We start from the raw sequence: 18,397 nt of genomic DNA on the forward strand, positions 1-18,397 counted from the left end.
ACTATTTTATCCCTAGTACCTTGTTTGAGCTTTATTTGAAAATCGAATGGCATGCGTGTAAACGTGTGATTAAACCCCCATTCTTCATTATTTCAAGGTCCTACATTGACTACCTGAATAGCCTAAACACTATTTCCTATCTTTAAGGGAGTAATTTGAATGATAAAATGTTGTATGCTCCTAGCTCTATTTGTGAAAAAAGGATTCGTGTGGTGGATGAATTGAAAAGATGAAAAAAAAAAAGGTAGTAGAAAAAAAAGAGTTGAAAAATGTGGTAGAGAGTTGAAAAAGTTCTGAAAAGAAGAGTTGTGAAAAAGTTGAGAAATGAAGTGAATTGAAATAGAAGTGAAATTGTGAATGAAAAAGGAGTCGTAATTGAGTTTGATAATGATAAATTACTCCTTATTTTGAATTCTTATCCTTCATTTGTAGCCATGAGCCAGGCCTTACATTATAAGCTTAATTAAGTCCTATTGACCGAGTCTCAGTTGCCCAATATACTAGTGGAGAAGAGTTGCGAGAATTTAGCATATGGACTGTTGATTGATGCTTTTAATGATTATGAATTTTGATCGAAACACGCACACACTATTATTCGTTGCATTTACTTGATTGTGAGCGTTTTTTATAATTATCCTATTTTTGATCCCTAGCTACCTTGAAAAGTCCTCATGATCTATGAATGTTTGAATTGAACTTGGAGAATAGTGTTTTGACTTTGAGTTGTGGAGATTGTGAGTTTATGCGGTTATTATTTTGTGATTGGCTAAAACTTTCAAGTGTTAGTAGGTGTGACATGATTGGATTTGATATTTTTTTGAAATCATTGATGAGGCCATTGCTCCATATTATTTCTTGACTATTATTGTTGGTTGGATAGAATTAGTTTTTGGAATTTAATAGTTTTGCTCGGGACTAGCAAAAGTCTAAGTTTGGGGGTATTTGATAAGTGTATTTTATACACTTAATTTATATATGCTTTTAATTGTTAATTGCTTGTTTCGAGCAGATTTATGTGGGTATTTTGTTGTTTTTGTGTTTGTAGGAAATTATGGAATTTATGTGGAAAAGGAGGAAAAATGAGAAAAATGAGATTTGAGAGAAAAGAATTAAAAGAATAAAAGGGAAGAAGAAAGAAGAAAAGTAAAGAAACGTACAGACAAAAGAAAGGAACAGTGATGGGCCATATTATTGGGCCTAAGTTCAGCGCTTCTCATTAGCGCTCAAAGAAGAGCTATCGCTCAAGTTCTTGGGAAGGTGAGAAACTTGAGAACAGAGGCCTATGCGCGGGCGCATGATTTCTGGAGCGGGCGCGTGTCGCGAAGTTTGAGTTGGAAATTTTAATCGGAAGGAAACTTCTATATTTTGTGGGCTTTTGAGTGGGATTTTGAGATACGATATAAAAGGCAATTTTTCATCTGATTATGGGGAGGCCGCCACAACAATTACACAGAAATCAGAGGTTTGATCGAGAGATTTTTCTTGAAGGATTTCTGGGAGCTTCATCGTGAAGAACGAAGACGGAGTTTGATCGACCGGACACGGCGTCGACGACGGATTTGTTTCTTATCTTTTATTTAATTCTGAACATGTTTGGATTTATTATTTATTGTTTTCACAATTTTATTATGAACTAATTTTTATAGTCTAGAGGTCGGATGGAACCTGGTGTAGACACTTTCATGAATTCTTGATTTTATTGGATTGAGTTTATTCTAGATTAATTGTTTTTTCTAGAATTGATTGTCTTTTCAATTATCTGATCAATAATTGATTTGTTATATTTATTTGAAATCTGGCACTCGGGAGAGGAGATTTTGAATAGGACCATTGGAAAATACACTGTTAATTGTTTATCTGACTCGGGAGAGCTTATAACTTTAACAGAGCTTTTAAAGAGAACATTGTTTTGAATTGATCACTGCAAGTAAATTCTTAATAGGGATATTGGAATTGAATTGTAGTTGATATATTTTATTCGGCACTCGGGAGAGGGAATAATACACGTAAGTGTTCTTGGCTAATAATTCTTTGAAATTCATGAAGACTAATTAATTAGGATTGATTGTTGTTGAACCCAGGTGAAATCAATACCTCTAGACCATTTTTCTCTGATTGATTATTACTGAAAGTTGTGTGCGTGCTTTTAAATCAACTGATTATTTTATTTCTGCAAAATTATCAAAGTTTGATTTTCTAGATAAAGTTTGGACTATTTTAATTACAAGTACTAAATATTTTCATTTTACTCCCTGTGGGATCGATATATGAATTATTCACTATATTAAAACTTGACACTCGTACACTTGCGAGGATCCATCCCCAACAGGGTCACTACAAGTTGTGCTCGATCTCGCACTCACATGTTCTGAAAGATGAGTGGAATTAGAGTAAATGATAATCCTCAAAGATAAGAAAGCATCATATGAAAAAATTTACGAGTTTAGATTTTGAAAAATATACCCCTATTGTATACATTGGGTGGCAATGGACATCCACAAATGGTGCTCTCATTGGGTCATGATCAATGTCTTCCTCCTACACCTTAGACAAGAGTGGGGCAAGAGACATTACTAGACAAACACTTGGGTGATGGTTCTACCTATCTCTAGGGATTGAAAACTCCTCTTCACTTATGTCATGCAGTGTATTATAGGATATTGGTGCATTTTAACATGGGCATGTCTTCTTGTTCCGCAAATCAAAAATATTATTCTGCATAAGTCTGAGATTGTTCCTAATACATGAAATTTTGATCCAAAACCACTTTCACTAGGAGAGTGTGATCCTCATGGCCCACAATGTTTGTCCTACAATCGGAACACATTGTTCTCAATTCAATAATATTTATCCCATCTCTGCGTACTAGTTGTGCTCGATCTCGCACTCACATATTCTGAAAGATGAGTGGAATTAGAGTAATGGTAGTCCTCAAAGATGAGAAAGCATCATATTAAACAAGTTACGAGTTTGGATTTTGGAAAATATACCCCTATTGTATACATTGGGTGGTAATGGACATCCAAAAATGGTGCTCTCATTGGGTCATGATCAATGTCTTCCTCCTATACCTTAGACAATAGTGAGGCAAGACGCATTACTAGATAAACTGTAACACCCCGAATTTATCTTAATTGAGTTTATTTGAGATAATCAGAGTTTCCAGAAGTCGAGAGTCGATTTGATTTTGATCAGGGTCTATATTGCAAATTTTGGAAATTTCAGGGACTAAAACACAATTAATGGATTTTATATATTATCTACACTTGGTTGACTAGTCTCATTACTTCATCTTCCTCCCCTAGCACGCCTGCACCATTGAAGCGCCCTTTTTAGAGATTTCAAGCTTTCAGATTTGGTTTCCGGTCGATCCGTCCGATGGAATTTAATTCTAAAGGCAGCTTAGCGATCACATCAGCGAGATTTCCATTATATAGTAAGTTTTTCTTTGATCAGATACACTTATATTTTTGGATGTTGTTAGAATCGATTGAGTTTCGGTTATGTTGTTCTTGACAGAGTTATGATCGCTTATTTTCAGTCGGTTTTGAAATAGAGCGACGTTCAAAATTGTTATGATTTTTGGAAGCCTATTTCAAAAATTGAGTTTTGAGATTTGTTGGGTTTGATCATTTATTGTTGTATTAGCATTGATATGAGTTGATATCGATATTATACTGTTGTCTGTGTTTCCGGTTTGATCAGTTTATAGACGTTATGCCGCCGGCTTGAGTTTTTGGGATTTGAACCATTTTTGAGTTGTAGAACTTTGGTTTTGAGTTTTGATCATCATTGTTGATCTTCCTTGCCTCCGTACAGATTCGTTTGGAGTTGTCGAGCCAGAGATAGCAGCAGTCAATCGTCGAAGAGTTGGACGAAGAGCGGTAAAGAGTTTACCTTGAGAGTTGTTGTTTAGGTTGTATAGATTTTGATATAACCTCTTTTGTAGTATATCCAGAGTTGGAGCTACTTGCATTGAAAGGTACAAGCAGTCATCGTTTAGCGGGATAGCATATTCGAGACAGTTGGTTCTTGAATTTTCCCTTAAAATCATATACTTGCATTAATACTTGTTCTAGCATGTGGAACTGGTATTTTGTTGTTGATTGAGCTTTGTTATATGGCTTAATGTTTTATATTTTCTTATGCATTCATCTTGAGCCAAACCTTTGATTTTAGCGGGCAGAACGACCCTTTTTTATTTAGACGTTTTGGGGGCTATGTTGTGAGTGGTCTGGGTTGTAAAAGTTCACCTAGTGTCAGCATACTCCTCATAGTCGCATCAAAGTCTAGGGGATTGGGATACGTGGCTCCACCTCGATTGGGAGAGTCGGTGAGTTGTTACATGATCTCATCCTCGGGATCCCAAAATCATAGCAGCAATCCCTTGTTTATCAGAGTTGATATCCCATTTTTAAAGACATACATTTCATTCGTATTAACATTGAATATGTTGTTGTCTTGAAAGCATGTTGTTTTTATATTACATGTTGTATGTTATGTTGTTTTTACTGGGAATATCATTCTCACTGGAATTATCCGGCTGTTGCTTTGTTTTGTATGTGTACTTGGCAACAGGTGGGGCAGGATCAAGTCAGCGAAGACCTGGTTAGCATCAAGAGTGAGAGATAGAAGTGGGACTCGGTTTAGAAGTCGAATCAGCATGTCAATCTAGTTTAGAATTTGAATCATGTTAGAACTCGAACTTGTTGTTGTTTGTAGTTTCTATTATTCGAATATTATGAATTGAATGTTTTCGTTGCATGTACTATTGATAGGGAATGATGGTTGCACATAAACAGTTTGAGGTGTTGTCACAAGGTGTTGACAATACCTACAATAAAACTTGAGTAATTTTCAGCGGAATATAATTTAAACGTGAATAAAATAAATAAGAAACCAAATAAATAGACTCAAATGTTTTAAGCAAGAGTATAAAATACTCTTGCATCGCCTTAGGGCAAAACTTCACTAGAAAATAATTCAAAGAGTTTTACAAACCTTAAAACTAGTGAATATTGTAAAATAAATTTTCTCAAAACATGTGAGAAAATAAACCATAAAAATAACTCCTAAAAATTCTATGCATGATAGAATAAATGAAAGAAAGCAAAGAGTAGAAAATCTTGATGCCAAAACTTCGTAGAAACAAAAACCCTTTGATCTTTAATCTTCGAGTGTTCTTCAATGCATCAAGTAGTGTTGACCGATATGAACTTTAGAAGAAGTTCAATTCTTCTCACAAAGTACGTATGTAAAGCTCTTAGAAAAATCTCACGGTCTCTCAAATTTTCGGTCGGTCTTTTTTCCTCGTGCACGTCTATCTCCTTAAATAGCACACGAATCCTTATTCAACATGTTTTCTTGTAGACGTAGGATTCTCTTGATTTGATAATATCAAATCTACACAAAGAAAGAAAGATATATTTTAGATATGATATGATAAATATTATAATAAGCTTATCAATATCTCAAATCAACTTATTCAAGGAAATAAATAACTTAAGTAAAAGTTACTTCATGTTCAAGAAAGGCAAAAGATACTAATTAAAATCTTTTTAAAACTTGAGAATTTTAAGGAATAAAATATTCCTTTCAATCTCCCCATTTTTGCCTTTTTGGACAAAACACATTTTAAACATAACAACACAACTTCCCCTTGATCAAAACTCCCCCTGTATACTACAACAGATTCTACCCCTAAGTGTAAGAAGAGGTGTTGTCACGAGATGTTGGCAACATCTAGCTACGACACTCCAGATCAGAAAACATAAGTGAAAGGAGAAACAAAAGGAACATATCAGAGCTAAAATCACAAAAAACAGTTTTGATTAGGAGAAGAGCAAAAAAAAACTTAGCAACACAAAAAAAATAAACTAAAACAACTGAAGAAAATCTAGAATTGAAAACAGTTTTGATTAGGAGCAGAGCAAAAAAAAAAAAACTTAGCAACACAAAAAAAATAAACTAAAACAACTGAAGCAAATCTAGAATTGATTGCTCTCAGATTAACCATCAGCTTCAGCTTTTTCTTCTTCTTCACTTTCTTCTCCCCCTTTTTGTTCAGAAGGGCCAGCTTCACTTAGTAGTGACTCTTAGTGAGCCTTCAATCCTTCATAATAGGCAAGATCATCCTTAGTCTGTGCAATCTTCTGCTCAACATGCAATAATTGAGCTTGAACAAATGTAGGATCATTGTTCTGAGCAGCAGAGGGGGGTACAAAAATTTCAGTGGCAGAGGGGTGTTGGAAACACCTGCCTCAACACCCGCGGCAACATCTGATTCAGACCAAGGAAGGTCTATCTTCATGTTTCTTCGCAGCAATGCAGGTGAAATCTTCAACACTTCCCCAGGCTCTGTGAGCAGCTCATCATCATCCTTCTCAATATCTTGAGACAGTAATAGAGAATAGATCAGATAAGGGTAAGGCAACTTCAAAGTTGGTTGAGCACAGTCAGCAAAGACATGACAGTGTCGAACACCAGCCGGCCAAAATTTAAATTGACTCCTGTTCCAATTGCATACAAAACTAGAGCCTGATGCTTAATGACAACTGTGGAGTTCCCAGATGGAGTCCACGTCTTTACCGCAGTCTTGTGCAGAACAGAATACAATGAAGTGATCTTGGCAGCTGGCAGATTTTTAGGATGAGCTAGAAACACTGTGACTTGACCACCTCTGATGACCGAGGTCATCTCATCCAAGGTAGGCAGTGCCGCATCATCACCAATAGGAGTATGAAGAAAACATTTTATGACAGCAAGACTAAAATAAACAATATGTCCTCGCACATAAACTTTTCCAAACTTGATATATCATGGGTCCTTAGCGGCTTCAGTGAGGTTGCAATAGAACTCCCGCACAAGTTCTCTACAATATGGACCAGCAGTAGTAACTGTTGAAAGCATGTTTCTTACCTCAAAGAATCTGACCATGTTCTGAGCTCCATAGCTCTCCAGATCAATATTGTGTTCTTCAAGAAACTCACGGTCAGCATACTTATCCCAGCAATCAGCTATCTCCTTTGAATAAAAAGTAGAGGAGTAGGAAGAATTTACCCAATATTCTTCACCCAAGGTGTTGTCTAGGGTGTCGGCAACACCTTCCACAGCACCTTATTCTTCTTCCTCAGAGTCATAATTCTAACTCTTCTCCCAAGTCTTTCTCATCATCCAAGTATTCACTTGAGTCAGTGCTGGAGATATCAGAGGGATGATGACGATTATCAGCAAATTCCTGCATCATTTCTTCGTCTGGTTCATCATCAGAGTTTTGATGAGATGCAATAAGCTTCTTATCCTTTGATTTCTTCATCTCAGCCATAAACTTGGCAAAAGACGCCTCCTCGTCGTCAGAAAACACAAGAGGAGAAGGTGGGGAAAACTCCTCAACAGCAATAGATGCAGATGCATCTTTCATTGCAGCAGGGACAGAAGTTTGAGTCTCTGAGGCAGAAGACTCATCATCAGTGCTGTAATCAGCCTCAGATGCTTTGACAGTATCAAATGGAACTGGGATGGTTGGAACAGTGGGTTCCATAGCACTAGCTTTTCCTCTTTTTTGATGTATTAGCTTATAGTCTTCATCATCACTGTCATCACCCGAAGAATACTCTGTATCCATCATAGAAGGTCTTGATGGTTGACCCTTCCCATGGAATCTCTTCGATGCAGTGTAGTCAGGATTGTATCCGGCTTTTCTCTTGGATCGGCGAGTCAAGGGTTTCGCAGGGAGTACCTTGTTCAAGACGACCATGTCTGGAAAATTATCCACATCAAGTGCATTTCCAGGCTCTCCAGGTGCTATAACATCCAGAGGCACAGGTTCCTTAATAGCATGAACGACGGCTTGCTCAATCATGGGATGTGGTGATTGAGGTGTTGTAACACCTACAGCAGCATCTTCCTTATAGCCCATATCTGATCGGATATCGTGTGAATCAAAACCCTTTCCTGCCATTTGTATATGCGAGAGTGAACACACGAAAAGAAATTTAGGGCAATAAACAGCAGGGGTAATGAGAATGTTGCGATGCGAGGGTGAAAACAAAGGAAATAATATCTTCCCAAAAACATATAAACTCCCAATTATAACACACAAACTTTCCTAATCTCACTCGAATTACAACCCCTCTAATGGTAACAAATTCCCCAACGGTAACAATCCAAAAACGATAACAAATCCGATTTAAATTAGGGAATAAATCTCTTCGATTTTCACAGATATTATAGGCCCAAATATTTCATCAAATATTTCCAAAATAAACTCCTCATTGAAATATAACACCACTGAACCAAAATTCAATCCCTTCAAATTCAAAAATTCAGTGGATTGGGCAATATTCAAAATTTTTGTTTGATCAGAATTCATAACCTTTTGGCCTACGATATTCACAAATAAAGATATGCATGTCCTAATTTTGTCTAAAACAGAGTGTGACATAAAAATAAAATGCAATTACATGAAAAAAAAAATATGTTGACAAATGAGGTGTTTTCAACGATGTTGGCAACATCTTCCAGCAACACGTCAGGATTCAGAAAAATTTTGTTATCCAATTTATTATTACATAAGTGGTAGCCTGCACACTAAAGGAAACGATCTTCAATGGACCCTTTTAGGTAGCTTTTTCCATTTGCTTCTGATTTTCAATCAAATTTGATCATTGACTCGATTCAAGTTTAATCATTTTGTTCATTTGAGATTAAGATACTGCAAAATCACTTTTCATTTGGGACAAGATCATGGAATACACAAACATCCCTCCACTACTTCGTGACTTAGTCAGAACTCTTCTTCAATTAAACCATATTAATCTGTAAATTATTTTGTAAAGAATCCTGAGTGAAAAACAGTAAATGGTTACAAGGTGTCCAACACATCACAAAACAGAATGAATGCATGAATGTCATATGCCTAATGAACCTAATAATGCACATGCATAAAAAGGTGTTGTCATAGGGTGTTGGCAACACTCCTGACAACATCTCGGTTCTTTCTATAATGCACACATACTGAGAGAATCCCTTATACTAGAAAATCTCTCAAAATCCAAAGCTTTTGTGAATATATCAGCTAATTGGTTATTTGTTCCAACAAACTCAATTAAGATCAAGCTTTTCTCGACCAAATTATGAAGTGATGTCTAATCTCAATGTGTTTGGTTCGAGAGTGTTAACTGGATTTTTGGATATATCAATGGCACTAGAATTATCACAGTACACAATAAGAGTATCACTCTTGACTCCATAGTTATTCAGCATTTGATTCATCCATAGGAGTTGTGAGCAATAGAAAGAGAGACACAATTTTGTTTCTTACTATACCATGACACTAGGTTATTCTTCAAGTAGAAACATCCTCCCGAGGTGCTCTTTCTCTCATCAAAATCCCCAGCCCAATCAGCATCACTAAACCCTACCAAATTCGAATTGGTTTCTTTAGTGTACCACAAATCCAAATTCAAAGTATCTGCCACATATTTCAGTATACGTTTCACGGCCTTTAGGTGAGTAATTTTTGGGTTATCCTGGTATCTAGCACACAAAAAAACACTATACATGATATCAGGTCTAGTAGCAGTTAAATACAAAAGACTACCAATCATACTTCTGTATAGGGTGTTGTCAACACCTTCGGCAACATCTTCCCTAGACAGTTTTTCATTAGACCCCATAGGTGTGCGCATGTATTTAGTGTTGTCATTCATAAACTTTTTCACAAAATTTTTAGCATACTTGCTTTGACACAAAAATATACCATCTTGCATTTGTTTTACTTGCAAGCCCAAGAAATAAGTTAACTCACCAACCATGCTCATTTCAAATGTAGAAGACATGCACTTCACAAAAGCATCAACAAGTTTGTCATTTGAAGCACAAAAGATTATAACATCTACATAAATTTGGCAAATTAAGATATTACCTTGAGACTTTTGCACAAATAAAGTCTTATCAAATTCACCTCTTTTGAAGCCAATATTAAGCAAGTACTCGGTTAATCTTCCATACCATGCACGTGGTGCTTGCTTTAATCCATACAATGCATTTTTCAGCTTATACACATAATCAAGATGATTTGGATCCTCAAACCCTTTAGGTTGTTTCACATAAACTTCTTCATTTAGGATCCCATTTAAAAAGGCACTTTTTACATCCATTTGAAAAAGTTTCATTCCCATGTTACATGAAATAGCAAGCAGAAGTCGGACTGATTCAATGCGGGTTACAGGAGCAAAGGTTTCATCAAAATCCACCCCTTCAACCTGTATTTACCCTTGAGCTACCAACCTAGCTTTATTTCTAATGATGTTTCCCGACTCATCATTTTGTTTTTGAAAATTCACTTAGTTCCTATAACATTACCATGAGTAGGACACGGTACCAACTACCAAACATCATTCCTAACAAATTGTTCTAACTCTTCATGCATAGCATTGACCCAAAATTCATCTTTTAAAGCTTCTTCAACCTTTTTGGGTTCAATGTTTGACACGAAAGAAGAAAATCTTACCTGAGAGTACGTAGAACTCATGCAGATTAAACCTGCCATGTTTCGGTAATCCACTTTCTCTTTCCTTCGAGTTTGCATGTTTCCATGTACATCTCCAATGACTTGTGAGGTTGGATGATTCTTCTGAATTCTGCTTGGAATATTCTTTCCAGCTTCGTTTACCTCACTGTCCTCATTAGTATTCTTATCAGTAGGCTTTTCAACTTTTGTTTCTGGAATTTCTGCAGGAGGTGTTGTCGGAGGTGTTGTAACACCTTGGAAAACATCTAAATTTCCAGAATTATCAAGCAGATCATCAACTTCATCCTCAACTGTTTTCTTCTTTAGATCTGCAAAATCATCAAATAAAACATTAATTGAATCAAAAATAGTCCTTGTTCTCAAGTTATACATCCTATAGGCTCGGCTATTTGATGAATATCTTAAGAACATACACTTATCACTTTTTGCATCAAACTTAGCAAGATGATCCCTATCATTCAAAACGTGACATACACATCCAAAAACATGAAAATTTTAAGGTTTGACCTTTTTTCCATGAGAATTTCATAGGATGTCATAGTAGTATCATTCCTCAAATAAACTCTATTTGAAATATGACATGCAGTATTCAAGGCTTCAGTCCAAAAACGTTTTGAAATATTTTCGAACTCAACATCACTCTTGCCATTTCTAGCAAAGTCCTAACTTTTCTTTCAGCAATTTCATTCTGTTGTGGGGTTTTAGGGGCAGGAAATTCATGAGAAATACTTTTCTTATCACACAAACTAGCAAAAGAAGAGTTTTCGATCTCCTTACCATGACCAGTACGAATCTTGATTACCTTCAGATTGTGGATATTCGAAATCTTAGTGAGCAGTTTCTTGAAAACATCAAATGTGTCTGATTTTTCTCTCAAAAAGTTTACCCAAGTATATCGTGAAAAATCATCCATACAAACAAAAGAATATTTCTTACCACCAAAGCTTTCAACATCCATTGGACCCATTAAGTCCATATGTATAAGTTGGAGACAACGTGTTGTCAAAGATGTTGGGAACACCTCGTGTGACACCCTAGTCTGCTTTCCTTTCTGACACGTGATAAGTGCATTTTGTATGCATTAGTTCATGATAGATTTATGTCTATTTTGTGTGAATTCATATTATTTTTATGTGTTTTTATGTGTTTTAGTGCATGTGTGTGTATTTCACTCCTTGGGTTAATTTTGTAGGAAAATATATTTTTGAAGAGTGAATTACGGACCAGCTTTGTTCAAAAAATCAAATTTACTTTTAGAGAGCTCCAAATCCGATCTCCACCGTTCAGATTAAATTTCAAGATTTTGGAAGCTTCTGTCCAAATTTCAGCTCAATTCGACGGCTAGATCTTGAGATATGAATTTTTGAAAATCGTCACTCGGTGCAGAATTTTTGTACTGCACGCGCGCGAGAATCAAGCTCGCGCGCGCGCGAGTTTTGTGTCCAGGCCTCTGTTTTTATGTGTTGCGCGCGTGCGAGGCTTATGCCATGCGCGCGCGCGTGTTCGGGGGTCGTATGTGTTCCGAAAAATCCTTCTTTTGAGAGAAAATTAACTGGTAGGCGTTCCGGACCATATATATACAAGATATAACATATTTTTGAGGGTTTCGAAGTTTCAGAATGCGCACAACACAGAGGAGGCGGCTACAAGGCTTGGGAGAGAAGATTTCTTCTTTCTTTTCTTCTTTTTATTTTTATTTTTGAATAATTGTTTTTAATTATTGAGTAGTTTATATTCAACCAAGACGGCGTGATTGGGCCGAACAAATTCATGTAGAAAACTTGGATGTTTGTTTGGGATTTTTCAGAGTTGATTTTATTTTATTGATTTTTAGATTTATATTTATCTTGTGAATAGTCTGATCAACTGTTTGCTTGCATGTTAATCGATTCCAAGTCGACAGAGGAGGTATTGATTTTGATCACTCTGATAATTAACATATTGTAAAACCGACTAGAAATAGAATTCGGTTTCAGTGTGCGGTTTAGGTGTAAACTGAATTTTCAAAAATATTTAATGCATCCAAATTTGATTAGAATTACGAAAGATTAGTTCATCAATATTTGAATAGGTTTGATTGTTCTAGAAATAGACCTTTGAACAAATTAGGAGAATTCCCGTGAATTAAGATTAAATCTGAGTCCTGAATCGACTACATGTTACGTGATTTGTTCGGTACCTACGTGTGTCTTGGTTGTCTTTGTCTTAATTATTTTTATCTTCAGTTATTTTTATTCTTATTTCTTAATCAATTTTTATTTTATATTCTTATTTTATTTAATTCAAAATCCTTCTATTATTTTGTCTAGATTAAGTAAAATAATTAATTCTTGAGAATTGACTGCAGTCCCTGTGGGATCGATACTTGGACTCTCTGTCCACTTTACTATTACTTGACCTGGTACGCTTGCCAGTAGATTTATATCACACCGATTTAGCCGGTCAAGTTTTTGGCGCCGTTGCCGGGGACTGTTCAGTTAATATTAGGATAGATTATTTGCTTGAGACTAGACATTTTTTTTTCTTGCATTATTTTTATTTTTAATTTTTTATTTTTAATTATTTTTTTTTCTTACTTGTGAGGTACTTGGAGATGGATCATCGACAGGTGTTCACAAGGTTTGGCCAACAATATTCGGAGCCTTTCTATGCTATTTGGGGGAGATTCAATGATTTGGCGAACAGATTTTGATGCCATAATTTTTCGAACTACACGCTCACTCAGATTTTTTATGGTGGTTTGGATGAGACTACAAGAATTTGGGTGGATTATGGAGCCTTGGCCACTGGCAGTCACCTGTTCAGAAGAGATGAAGACAGTGCTATGCAATTGTTAAATGATATGGCGGATTTCGACTACCATTGGCATTGTGATCCTTCATTGCAAGGTTGGAGTCACAAATATCCTCCAAAATTCAACTCCACAAATTTTGCGAACCAACCACCGGAGCATCAAGAAGAGTGTGTAGGGTATTTTGAGGATCATGTGGCTCCGTTGGAGAATTTTGTGAAAAGGCAGGAAGAGACAAACCAGTTCTTCGAAAGCCGCATCAAATTTTTGAGTCTTTTGGATGAACAGATTGCGCTTCATAGAGAACCAGTCTCTGAGATTTGCCAAGAAAGTGAAGTAATTGAGCCAGAGCACGAGAAAATAAATTTTGAGGAATCTTCTTGTGAGTATGAATCAAAAGTGACAATGGAGGGGAAAGAAACATACAATGCTACATATTTTACCTCGTCAATGGTCGTTCCATGTACACCGTTAGAAGATTATTTCTTGCCATTGACGCCACCTCCAGCATATTCCATCCTCTATGAGCTTCAGCCTAGATTCGGAGTCTCCTTCCAAAAGAAAAATTTTAGACCAAGTGTTGTTGGACCGATGAGCTTAAAAAGTCTATATCATGCCAAGCTTGAGGGCGAAGGAAATCTAGACCCATACGTAAAGTCTTATGATTCTTACTATGGGCGGCAGCCGCTCTTTGATGGTGGCTTCTGCATAGTCGGGCTGTAGACTATAAATTTAGCGCTGACTAGGAGGCAACCAAGTGTTCTTTTCCTTGTTTTTTTTTTATTTTATTTTTGGTTTTTGTTTTTTTATTTAATTTTTACTTTTTTCCCATTCCAGTTTGTCGAGCCTGCCGATATACACAGTCTGCTGCTGCTGTCCCAACTGATACTGTCAAGAAGGAAGAGGATGAATCGAAAATCAGGGGAGTGTTATTTCTGTTCTCATTGTGTTTTTTTTCGTCTTTGCATTTGTGTGTTTGTTATGCATTATGTTCATTGTTCTGAAGCATTAAGGGCAATGCTTTGGATAAGTATGGGGGGATAGACTAGTATATTGCATTGTTTGTTATGTTTGTGTTGCATCTGTCATGTTTTGTGTTCGTTTGCATTTAGTTTGTTTTTGTTGTTGTTTGCATTGTTATGAGTAGGATGAGTCATAATAATCAATGATGAAGTTTATATAAAAAAAAAAATATATTTGAAAAATTTTGCTCTTGACTGGATATGAGAAACTGTAGGTTGAACCATGAATATTTTTAAGCATTAATGTTAGACCAGTGAATTGTAGCGAAAGATTTGATGAAGTTTCTGTATGTTTGACCATTGCACGACAATAGGTGGTTTGTGGATCTTAATTGTGTTCTATGAATTTTGATGAGGCTCTAGTAAGACACTTATGATCTTGGGCGCACCTAGAAAAAAAAATTATTCAATTCCATCCGGGCCTTGAAAGGATTAAAATCCTATAAAAAAAATTAAATTTAAGGCTAAGTATGCGGGTTAAATGGAATTGATGCTCCATCCGGGCTATAGACGAGGGGATTAGAAAGAAAAAATAGAATGATTTTTCGTATCCTAGCCAGTTATAGCTAAGTCAGCGGGTAATTATTGAGGCTAAAGCAATACCGGGTTCAAAATCAGGAGGTGTGTAATTCATTATCTCAAGGGAGGTGGGTATGTCTAGAGGTCGTTGGAAGGAATGGGCACTTGAAGAGTGAAACTTGCACTGATTTGGCATAGGTCGCTAAGCAGATTTGAGACGAATTCGGTCTAAGTTGCATGAAACTGGAATGACATTTCACACACACACACGTTCACGTTAAACCGAAAGTGTATTATGAAAATTTGAGAGCATGTTTGTGTTTTTGGTTTTGTGATTGAAATTCTCGGAGGCTTTGCACATTTATGAATCGTCCTCACTTATGTTTTTGTTTGCATGTTGTTTTTTCATGTCTTGCTCGAGGCGAGCAAGGTTTAAGTATGGGGGTGTTGATAAGTGCATTTTGTATGCATTAGTTCATGATAGATTTATGTCTATTTTGTGTGAATTCATATTATTTTTATGTGTTTTTATGTGTTTTAGTGCATGTGTGTGTATTTCACTCCTTGGGTTAATTTTGTAGGAAAATATATTTTTGAAGAGTGAATTACGGACCAGCTTTGTTCAAAAAATCAAATTTATTTTTAGATAGCTCCAAATCCGATCTCCACCGTTCCGATTAAATTTCAATATGTTTGGAAGCTTCTTTCCAAATTTCAGCTCAATCCGACGGCTAAATCTTGAGATATAAATTTTTGAAAATCGTCACTTGGTGCAGAATTTTTGTACTGCGCGCGCGAGAATCAAGCTCGCGCGCGCGCGAGTTTCGTGTCCAGGCCTTTGTTTTTATGTGTTGCGCGCACATGAGGCCTATGCCGCGCGCGCGCGTGTTTAGGGGTCATATGTGTTCCGAAAAATCCTTGTTTTGAGAGGAAATTAACTGGTAGGCGTTCCGGACCATATATATACAAGATATAACATATTTTTGAGGGTTTCGAAGTTCCAGAACGCGCACAACACAGAGGAGGCGGCTACAAGGCTTGGGAGAGAAGATTTCTTCTTTCTTTTCTTCTTTTTATTTTTATTTTTGAATAATTGTTTTTAATTATTGAGTAGTTTATTTTCAACCAAGACGGCGTGATTGGGCCGAACAAATTCATGTAGAAAACTTGGATGTTTGTTTGGGATTTTTCAGAGTTGATTTTATTTTATTGATTGTTAGATTTATATTTATCTTGTGAATAGTCTGATCAACTGTTTGCTTGCATGTTAATCGATTCCAAGTCGACAGAGGAGGTGTTGATTTTGATCACTCTGATAATTAACATATTGTAAAACCGACTAGAAATAGAATTCGGTTTCAGTGTGCGGTTTAGGTGTAAACTGAATTTTCAAAAATATTTAATGCATCCAAATTTGATTAGAATTACGAAAGATTAGTTCATTAATATTTGAATAGGTTTGATTGTTCTAGAAATAGACCTTTGAACAAATTAGGAGAATTCATGTGAATTAAGATTAAATCTGAGTCCTGAATCGACTACATGTTACGTGATTTGTTCGGTACCTACGTGTGTCTTGGTTGTCTTTGTCTTAATTATTTTTATCTTCAGTTATTTTTATTCTTATTTCTTAATCAATTTTTATTTTATATTCTTATTTTATTTAATTCAAAATCCTTCTATTATTTTGTGTAGATTAAGTAAAATAATTAATTCTTGAGAATTGACTGCAGTCCCTGTGGGATCGATACTTGGACTCTCTGTCCATTTTACTATTACTTGACCTGGTACGCTTGCCAGTAGATTTATATCACACCTATTTAGCCGGTCAACACGCTTCACACACAAATGGAATACCAGATTTCAAATTATGCATACCTCTAACAGCATCTAACTTACTTAGGTTCTTTAATGTCTTGAAATTTGCATGACCCAATTTTCGATGCCATAGATTAAACTCATTCACTTTTGTGTGTCTACAAGCCATCTCTTCTCCAAGTTGATAGCAGTTGTCGGATGACCTAATATCTGTCATGACACACAAATTTGAATTATCAAATACTTTGCACATTTTTTAAATCAAATTTTACATGTAAATTATCATCACAAAGTTGGCTTATGCTTATTAGATTTGCGGTTAAACCTTCAACATGAAGCACGTTGCGAAACTTAGGGAAACCAGCAACATTCAGAGTTCCCTTTCCAACAATGTTTCCTTTTGAACCTCCACCATAGGTTACTTTTCCACTTTTCTGTTCAACATAATCAGTGAGAAACTTCTTGGAATCTGTCATATGCCATGAGCTGCCACTATCAAAGTACCAAGCACCTGAAACATTAGTTCTCAAAGCAGTATAAATCATATGACAGTGATTATCAGCTTTTGGTACCCAAACTTTTCTTACAGATGATCTGTTTATATAGATGTTGTGGAAGGGTGTTGGCAATACCTTTGAAGCAAATCTCTGTCTGTAGTCTTCCTGCAGCTTCAAACAGTATAGTTTGATATGACCAGGTCTATGACAGTAGTAACAAATATACTTACGTTTCCTTCTAGACATTGAAGGAATAGTAGGCCGTGGCTTTGGTTTTGGAGGATCAATTGGTAAGGCCGTTTTGATAAAGCTTTCAGTACTGCTACTTTCCTTGACAAACACAGGCCCTTTCGAACTTTCACCAACCTCAAATTTGATGTTTTCAAAACCTAAACCAGCCATACCATCTCTTCCCATCATGAGTAGAGAATCAAGCTTGGAGGTGCTTGAATTAAACTTGGCCAATGTAGCTTTTGCTTTTCCGAGTTCTTCCTTCACTTGACTTAATTCCATGTCTTTCTTACTCAGCATAACTTCAAGTCTTGACACGTCAGCCTTTAAATCAGAATTTTCTTTTGAAAGAATGGTATTCATCTTATTCCTTTCAATCCAATCAGTATGTAATTCTTCAAACATCATCCGATCTTCTTCCATGGATATAATGTCATCACCTGAATCATTATTAAACACATTATCAGTAATGGATGAATTCAAACAAACTGACCTTTGGGAGGTGTTACGTCCAGGTGTGGAAACACCTGCGGCAACACCTAAAGGATTGACTTGAAACTTCTTTTTGCTTACTAGTAGGGCAGATAAGGCAGTATGACTTTCTTCATCTTCCTGTTCTTATTCATCAGACTCTTCATCACTTAAAGATGTATTCATACCTTTCCTAAGCGTGTTAGCACACTCATTTGCATAATGACCATAGCCTTGACAAGCATGACATTGTACCGTGTCTAACTTCTTTGGTACTGACTTCTTCTTCCCTTCCAACATCACTCGAGGCTTAGGAGTATCAATAGGTTTCTTTGGTGACTGTTCTGGTCCACTAATTCTCAAAAGCTTTCTAGGAAACATTAGAGCCTTGAGTTTTTTATCCGTCTTTCTTGTATCTTTCATCTTCTTCAGATAATAATTGAATTTCCTAGTCATGAGAGAGATCGAATCATCCTCTAAATCATATTGATGAACTTCTTGGTGGAATTGAACA

The sequence above is a fragment of the Henckelia pumila genome, chromosome 2 (genome assembly GCF_033568475.1).
Source record: "Henckelia pumila isolate YLH828 chromosome 2, ASM3356847v2, whole genome shotgun sequence".
Classification (NCBI taxonomy): Eukaryota; Viridiplantae; Streptophyta; class Magnoliopsida; order Lamiales; family Gesneriaceae; genus Henckelia; species Henckelia pumila.